Source organism: Polyodon spathula, chromosome 25 (genome assembly GCF_017654505.1).
Source record: "Polyodon spathula isolate WHYD16114869_AA chromosome 25, ASM1765450v1, whole genome shotgun sequence".
NCBI lineage: Eukaryota > Metazoa > Chordata > Actinopteri > Acipenseriformes > Polyodontidae > Polyodon > Polyodon spathula.
Genome location: NC_054558.1, coordinates 5,267,243 through 5,276,843, shown reverse-complemented (window position 1 = coordinate 5,276,843; position 9,601 = coordinate 5,267,243).

The following is a 9,601-nucleotide window of genomic DNA, read 5'->3' as shown; positions in this document are numbered from 1 at the left end:
GTGTGGGAGAGGCACTGTCTGTAACGGACTTTAGACTTTTGTAACAAAGTCTTTATGTGTGCAATTTCCTGGAAAGAGAGGCTATTGCTTAAGCTGGCTCTCTGTCCTGTGAGGCAGCTCAATGATTGACATTAATACTGACTTATATCATTACTGACAGCCATGCACAGATATCATTCGTTTGACAGCTGTCAGCGACGTGAAAAAGCTGCATTCTATTAAATGCTTCAGCTCTGATGAGCTCCAGTGATTGACGAGCTGGTCAATGCTCTGTCAACAGGCTCATGGGTTCCAGTCAGTTCCTGTCACATCACTGCTTACACAACTTGACATTCTCTTACAGGAAGTGACACCTACGTCTTTTCAGCTTCCAGTAAGCAGAATATTATCTTTTGACATAATGGCAGCATATTTTGACATAAGAGTATTTTAAATAAAACATGCATTGCAAAATATATCTGCAGCTTTCTACACCAAGTGGATGCAATGCATCAGTAAGACATGCCACATGGAACTCATTTATCACATCAATTGGGGTGTGTGCGCTGGGGGACAGGTCAATGGTTACACTCTGGTATACCAGCTCTACGTCAGCATTGTAGACAATAAGCTGAAACAATGAGAGACAGAAAGTCATACAGAACACACATATAGGAGGAGGTGATGGGATGCCTACCTTTGAAACAAATTCCATTGCCTTTAATACAGTAGAACTCGCAGATCACACTTTCAGCACGCTGCAGTGTATCCTAGAAACAAACACACTCATTGCTGAGATGAACCGTCGTTTAAGATATTTAGGGTTTATTATAGGTTAGCAGTGACAGCCAGGGCTTCGCTCGTTTCCTGTTCTGTGCTGAACACAAAACTGCTGCTCAACCCCCTGCATTGTTTATATTCTGTTGTCTTGAATAGCAGCAAAAAGCTTTGGCGGTCATGAGTGCAAACAAGCTTTACACACACACACACACGCACACACACACACACACACACACACACACACACACACACACACACACACACACACACACAACACACGCACACACACACGCACACGCACACACGCACACACACACACACACACGCACACACACATATATATGTAAATAAACTGACATTAATGATTCAAATTACATTTCAATGGTGGCACAGACTCCACCCAGGGGTCGCAAAATCCCAAACCTTTACAATCCAAATAAAGAGGCCAGGCAGTTTATGTAACAATTTGTTGATAGAGAATATCTAGGTATAGTTAAAATAGTACATGCTGTGCCTTGGCATGCATAGAGTTACATTCATACTCTAGAGCTGCATTGCAATTACCAGCACAAAGGATATGGCCCATGCGCTCTGGCTGTGCTGAATCACAGCTTGGCAGCTTGCTGGTTTGCATTCCTTATGGAGTAGGATTAGTGATTGCTGCAAGGATAGAGACAAGCAAGTTGAAAATAGTTGGAATTTCGTTATTTTGCAACAGCAGCGAACTGGAGCTGGGACTCATCCACTCCCAGCAAATATGAAAAGCAAGTTATATCTTCATCCTCGTGTCCTCGCCGTACGCATAGGAGACTCCCTCCATGTGACCAGTAAAGATCTTCTCTTACTCTCATGCCTGGAGTCAATCAAAATGAAAACGTGCCACCATTACCAATGCAAAGTACAGGTCTGGCACACAGGGCACTGGCAGCACGTGCCCACAGTGCAGATGTGGATATTTTACTGAGATGGCCTTAGATGCTTTTGCTGCAGTGCAAAGTTTGTTCTGTACAGCTAACTAACTTGCAAAGAACATAGAAGCCGGTTTTCTGCGCTGTGCATCACAAGTTTGTATAATGAAAGCACTGCAAAGCTGAATAAGTCACGCAGAGGCATGGCGAAGACATGGTGAAACTGTCGAGGTGCAGCGAACTGCAATTCTACCCCCACTTCTGGATTAGTGCAGCTGCCTCTGATTCTCCACATGTTTACTCCTAACAATAGTGGTGCTTTCCAGAACCCTCCTGTTGCAACATGCCTGGGAGAGCACTGTGAGTCATGAAAGTGAAAGTGTGCTGATCCTTCTCAGGAGAACTGGAACACTGAGAAGAGAAGAAAGGAAGAGTCCTCTTTCATTGTGTCAGGTTACACCGGGAGAAGTGGAACAGGGCTGTGAGATCAGTGCAGGTGTTGTGTGGCACTGTCAAGCGCGGAGGAGAGAATCAAGAACGCCAGGGAGACAGAGCAAACTGTGCAGGAAATCACAGGGAACAATGGCATCAGGCTGGTGGAGAATGTATGTGGTAAAATCAGACTAGGTGGCAGGTTCATAGTGTCAAAAAAACAAAACAATTTAGAACAGGGTTGGAACAAAGACAAGGAGTGGAAGAGCCAACTTTGGACACTCCTGATCCACAGCATTTCCCTTTGGAGACTCCTGATCCACAGCATTTCCCTTTGGAGACTCCTGATCCACAGCATTTCCCTTTGGAGAATATTGATCCACAGCATTTCCCTTTGGAGAATATTGATCCACAGCATTTCCCTTTGGAGACTCCTGATCCACAGCATTTCCCTTTGGAAACTCCTGATCCACACCATTTCCCTTCTGTTTCAAAGAATATTAAGCGACTACAGAGCGTGACCAGGAAGATGTGTGTGTGTGTATGTGTATGTGAGCTTATGTGTGTGTGTGTGTGTAAATTATTTGCTGTGCCTTTTTATAAAAAAAAAAAAAGTTAAAGCTGCTGTAATTTCGTTACAAGCCGATGGCTCTTTTTATCTGGGAGCACAAGGAAACGTCCGTCTGAACATTCCTGGTTAAAAACTGAAATATAACTGATAGGAACAAGAGACCCTCCCTGAGCCTGTAAACAGACAGCGATGTTTATTACCCTGATCCACAGACTCAGCACTCCCCCTGTCTCACTGCGCACTATCCTGACTCATGACCAGTGACACTTTCATTAGACATGAAGAGTGCTTCCCATCCACTCCAATAAAGACCTTCCCTAATACAGTGATTCTTGAGAGATCTGTCAAGCATCTACTAGACCTACAGCTAATTGCTCCAGGCCTTGTATACTGCACAGTCGCTCATGTTCCACGTGACCCGACAACAGTGGCATTGTGTAACATTGCCTCGTCAAAGGCAGGCTTCATTTCAAAATCATGTACTCTGCTTGGCTAAACAGAGACCCCTGGTGGTGGAAGGTTGTACATGCAGAGGCTGGGATTAATACAGTGCAGTGCTGCCGATAATTATTCTTTAATAATTGGAAACATTAAACGGTGCATTATTATGCTGATGGTATTTTACAGGCAGCACTTAAAAAAAAAAAAAAAAAAAAAAAGCAGATCAGGCACACGTAATAGCGCCCCCTTGTGGCCGTGTTCGGGAATGACGGAAGAGAAAGTTCCCTGTAAAGTGTAAAAGAAAGAAAGAAAGAAAGAAAGAAAGAAAGAAAGAAAGAAAGAAAGAAAGAAAGAATGCGGTGGCAGAAAATCATGAGCCTTTTACTGCAGAGTGGAAACTAAGGTTGCCGGCTGCCTGTGAAAACATGCAATGTGCCATTTTTGTTTTTGTTTTTTAAATTTTGTTTTACTTGGGACAGTTAAACACAGTGATCGTACCGGGATGCATATAGTTATTGCTTATTTATTTTTTCTTCATAAAGCTTATAGCAGCAAACCAGCCAATGTATCTTTTCATGCACGCTGACCTCATATGGTGACGGATACAAAAACACAACTCTCTGTAGTCTTTATATTGGGATGTATACACGGTAAACGCAAATGACTGACAGTCTCATATGGGCATGCCCATATAAAGCAATGGATCTTTTCCCCCCAGCTATTTTCAATATCTCATGAATGAAAGTGTTGACCAATACGCGACAGCGGTGCCGATCATCATCCCCATACTATCAACCAATCGCTGCCGTGCGTGCTCTTCCCTACACACAGACGCTGCTCAAGCTGGCAATCGCTCTGCAAGCTTCTTACTGCGGTCTTTACAGCCTGTGAGCTAGCAGCCTCGCCCCTCAGCGAGTGTATGGGGCGGTGCTGTGTGATGCACTGCCGGTACGGTACTGCCCCCTGTCTGTGAGATGAGATGAGGCTGAATGCTCTAACACGAGTACAGACGAGCCCGGCTGTTTTGCACGGTGCTAAAGACGGTCACGCCTAGCTTCAGCCCTGTTGCATGGACACGTGCTGCGGAGTTTCCTTTGACGGCAGGTCAATCAATGCCCATAGTGACAGACTCAACTGAGAAATACATACACAATGTTTGATTAGGTGCAATGGGAGCCACACAGAATGGTTGCACACAAATCATTGGAAGCGCCCCAATCCTGCACAGCTGCATGCTGAGGGGTTACATTGTGAGGCCCACCTGCCTTGAACACACTGCAAAATATATTCAAACACACAGGCATTCATCATCCTGGAACTGAATTCCAAAACTTCTCAAAGCTGTTCCTTTTTTTTTAATTGCCAAGATATTTTTCAATCTATTTGTAGTTTCATAATCAGAGAAAACATGTTTTTTCAGCTGCAGCTGGCTTGGGTTATCTACTCGAGTACTCTAGAACCCTACCATTTGTTTAAGCAAAAAAATACAATCAGAAATAAATAAAAACTAAATTGCAAGACTTTTCTCACGTATTCCCTGGACTAGAAACATCTGGAAAGGAAGAGGTTCTCAAACTGGACTCTGCCCACTTCTGGAGGTCCCCAGAACATTCGGACCATTTCTGTTTTGTAATGTGTGTGGTCCTTCAATGGTGTGTTGAGAGGCAGATCTTGTGCTACTGAACTATTGCAAACATCAAAAAAAAGCTATAACCTTGGTCTCCTCTTGACAAATATGCCCATATAGGAAACTACTTTAGCAATACTTTATTCGAGGCTGTAAAATAAATATTAACACTGAAAAACATGAAAGTAACTTGAAAAATCAACAAAGCAGTTTTAAGTTACAGCAGCCCTCGCAGGAATTAGCATGAAGTACAGAGTCCCTCAACATTCCTCTGGGTCGTGCAACTTTCAAAGCAGACTGGCCTCCAGCCCTGATTCACGCTGACAGTTTAATCTGGTCACTGTGCCGTTGAGTGTGTGGAGGAGGTTATGTAGGGATATGCTGAAAGCTTGTCAGACAGGGAACGCTGGAGGAAACCCTGCTTCCAAATGAAAGGCTCATTGCAACTCTTCTCTAACTTGACAATCCCCATGTGATGACAGTATGGAAACAGTATGAAAACACAACCCAGGAGACCTGATGCATTACACAGAATGGCATGCATTTAGCCAGCAGTGTTGATGTTATTTTTATTTGTGTTTCTTCTAGGCTGGGCACATGAACTCTCTGTACTTGCCTTGCAAGACACAAGGCTACAAACACACGCTGATATTGAATTTCAATGCGTCAACAGCAGGACATGAAAGCATGAAAACAGTACAAATGCTCCCTGCTCTGGTAACCAGCGGGGAATTGGGAATTGGAACAAATATGTGTTGACGGCAAACAGTTGAGGGATTTACAGGAGAGTTTTCTTGAATCCTTTGCCTCGCTGTTCTTTCAGGTGGTTAAACGCCCCCTGATTGTACGATGCGATTGGTTCAAAGCCAGCAGGGTGGTCTGAACAGCTGCCCTTTGGGATTGCCGGCACATGGTTGGTAAATTTCTTCTTTCAGCATGCTGCTGGCCTTCACGGCACACAGGCTATGCTCACCAAGAAAGTTGGGCAGAAAAACAAGATCTGCACAGACAAGATTGCGTGTCACTCACAGGCATTTCCACAGCTGGAAGCTACGCATGCTTACTGGAGGATCTGGAGGTGATTAACTGCATCTCAACAGAACAAGACGACCAGCACCTGAAAACCCTGTTATTGTTTTCCGGTGATAAGTGGCTGACAAGTGTGCCGTCCGGATAGATTGTCTTTACATCCGTTATCGGTACTGGGATATCAAGGCCTGACCTCAGACTGACTGGCTCACTCGGTCGTATACAAAGCGAGGAGGACTGATAAACTGCAAGCTTGTGTGTGCAGTGCACGGTTGCAAGCTCTACCCTGGCGTGTTGAAAAAACATTGTTGTATTCAAACGGGATTCCAAAGGGATGCAACGAGGATTCTTTCTGATGGATGGGATGCATGCCAGGGAAGCATGCTATGCAAATTACCTTGAACGATACTAGAAGTGTATTCTTGCAGTTTACCATGCTGTTTCCCAGCATGCACAATGCACTTAACATACTAATATTCTGCAGCCATACCCTGCTGCGTGCCTTCTTTGCACTGCTATCTCTGTCCTTCATTACAGCTTACTGTTCTTTCGCTGTACCACCGTTAGCTTTGCCAAGTGACGTGGACAGAGATTAGGCAGAGATGCACAAGTTTCTGCAGCAATTCTTTTTATTTTTAAACCAGGCACTTTACGCTTTCAGCAAATCTTTAGCAGTGTAACTGGTCAAATATGTATACAGGATAGCATTGCTGGTCTGCATGCACATGCCATTGAGAAAGAAAGGGTTTTAATTCAAACTCGAAAAAATCAAAGCTGCAACACTTCTGTTTAATCGTGGTGTTGATTCTGCACAGAGACAGCACGCCTGCATGGAAATCGTTTCTACACAAGCGCATTCCACAGAGGAAGTCAGAAAACAGAAATTGAATGTCTGAAATATTTTTAAGTTCAACATCACTGCATCCTGAAATTTTGGAAACCACACAATTGGTTGGCTAGACTATCCTCTTTAAAAAAAAAAACTGCCTGCACAGACCCGGGAATTGCACGTAGCCTATAACCAGGGAATTGCACATAGCTTATAACCAGGGAATTGAACTAAGCAGTGGCTACGCTTGCAGCTGGTCTTTTAAATAGTTTGAATGCAATTTAAAGCATGTTTCTAATGATTTTGTATGCACTCGTTTAAGGCTATGACTTTTCAAACCAGTTCTGCTACAGAGAAGGGGTAGGGACCTATAAACCTTGGGTCTGAACATTAACTTGTAGGTCAAGTGAGCTTAGAAGCATTTCTATCAATCGAAGGCATGGCAGAACACAGGCAAGCACAGTAAAGCACGGAGAGGTGCGGTAAAGCACCTTTAAAAACCTTATCTAACCGTGATAAACCCGTCGTTATGAGCCAGGGAAAAGCACGACGCAACTGCAGAAGCATAGGAAACCTTTAGAAGGGCAATTATTTTTAAATGGCAAAATCCCAGCGAGCCTTTCTATTTACTTGAATGTGGTCGATGGGTAAGCCACTGATGCCTGGGATATTGCATGTTAACAAAAAGAAAAAAAAAAAGAAATACTGGAAACCAATTAAAGAAATTTGATATCACTTTATATTCAAAACAGAGGATATTGCTTAGAGAGGCGGCAGAGTCTGCATGTGGTTACAATGAATATGCATTCTGCGTTCAAGACATACCACACAAGTGGAGAATCAAGAATCACTGTAATTCTCTGGCCGCTGAACACTTATTGTTTTAAAGGGACATTGCGTCTTTCTGCAGAACTGTACTACAGCAAGAATTAACCCTTGCGCTACAAAGCGGGGAGTAACCAATCTAATGACCCCCAACACTGACCCAACAGTTTTCTCATTGCCTCGCTCCCAGTCGTCTGGGGCAGACCCAGCTTCAGAGGTCTGTATCAGAAGCGCGTCGTGGGAGTGAACTGATAGCGCAGGGGCTGACGTGCACGATGACGCAAGGGCACGAAGAGAAATCCTTGCAATTCAGTACCAGGTGTGTGCCTGGCACGAGAAAGCTTTAGACAGAAATACAGGGACTCAGAATCCACAATGGCAGGGCATCACACAACACTACGCCTGTTACTATATGCAGATGAAGTTCTGCCATCCACGGGGAAGAAAGGGACCCGGGCATGTTTACACGTGCAAGCCTGATGCAAAATGGGTGAAAGGTATAATAAAGTGATCATTAAACTTATATGGCAAAATAATCCATGTGTTCTCAAATCTGTATTCTCAACCCCGCTCGCACTCCGTCTGAGCTCTTTCACCCCCCTCTCCAAGCGATAACCTCTTCCCTGGATTGAAACCTCAAGGTTGCTGTCTTCTACAAGCCAGCAAGCAGCACATTATTGTAACAGCCGTGCAGCCTATCAGCGCGTTATCTGGGTGTTGTGCTTGTCGCTATCGCTGCTGCTTTGCAGCCCCCGGGGCACTCAGCCCTGCCTGCTGGAGCTTTAGGTTGGGTTGAGGAACGGTTGCATTCAGTCCTCTGATTGATCATGAGCTGCACCCAATCACAATGCAATGAGCTTGAAGAGGCACATGATAGGCAGCGTCTGCTCCCACCTCCAGCCAATCACGGCGTTGCCTTCTTAGCAGGTTCTATAGATGACAGAATCACGTGACTTGTAGGAGACACAGCGATTGGAATGGAGATCTTCCAAAGCCAGTAATTTGAGACGCCCAGAGTGGATAGTATCCGCTACACCAAGGGCTGTCTTGCAGTGAGAACTCTGGCCTGTTTTTCTTCTCTGACCCCCCAGCTAAAGCTCATGGTTTTTAACAAAGTTCAAGAAAATATTTCCATCTCCCAGCACAGCTAGTCTCCAGTCTTCAGCAAGGGGGTGCTAGGCAATAAAAGGTGTGATATTTCTTGAAAGTTCAGAAAACATGTCTTTATATTGTGGTGTTAACCCATGGGAGTCCTACACCGAGTACTAAAACACTACACACCCCTGCATTCAGGTATTGAATCTTACTGGAGGTTTTAGGTGAAGTCTTTCAGTGGTTTTAGCTGGTCTTACATAGAGATCTCCAGCCTTTGGTGTTGAGGTCACTAGAGATTAAATAAACGAGTCCTTCTACCTGCACAATTTCAGGCCGGTTACTTCACAGATAAAGCAGTACTCAGCAAGACAGTAACGTACAAAACACGCCTTTTCAAAGTGAATTGATTCATTGCATTCTCAGTAGCTGATTGGTGTTAAGTGTGGATTTAGAAGCTCCTTGTGGATCATGTGCATTGACAACCGCATGCTCAGGCTGCACTGACACTCGTTTGCAGGTCTTAGGTACCGGTAACAAATGTCATTTAGAAGGAGACTTTATGTGTCAAAGTTTAGACTAACGCTTTACTATCTTGCTCTATTTCAACGCAAAACGAAAAAAAAAAAAAAAAAAAAAAAAAAAAAAAGCGTGCCAAGATTGTAATTTGCTGATTAATCAGTAAAATGTGATTAATACTTGCTATTTGTCTTCCAAAAACCTGTTATTTGCAGTTTGCTGAAGGCTGTTCACCTGTGGTACACAAGATAACCAGCGGGCTGAGGCTCTCTATCTATAGTAATTCAAGGCCAGGCGAGTACTGGACTGACTCCAGGAAAACCAGATCTCTCCAATCCCAGCAAACTCTGCCTGCCAGCGCCTGACACCCTGGGTGTGCGCTGCTCTCGAGGGAAGCAGACAGCTCATTTTCGTAATTGATCGTCTTTTAATAGCGTTAGAACTGTAAAATAACGTCCGTCAATGCATAATGAATTCCGGCTGCATACCGCTGGAGCAACACCGGAATATCTTAGACACTTCTGGGGTCGTTCGTTTTGAATTCAGCCTTGTTAATTCGTGTGGATTGA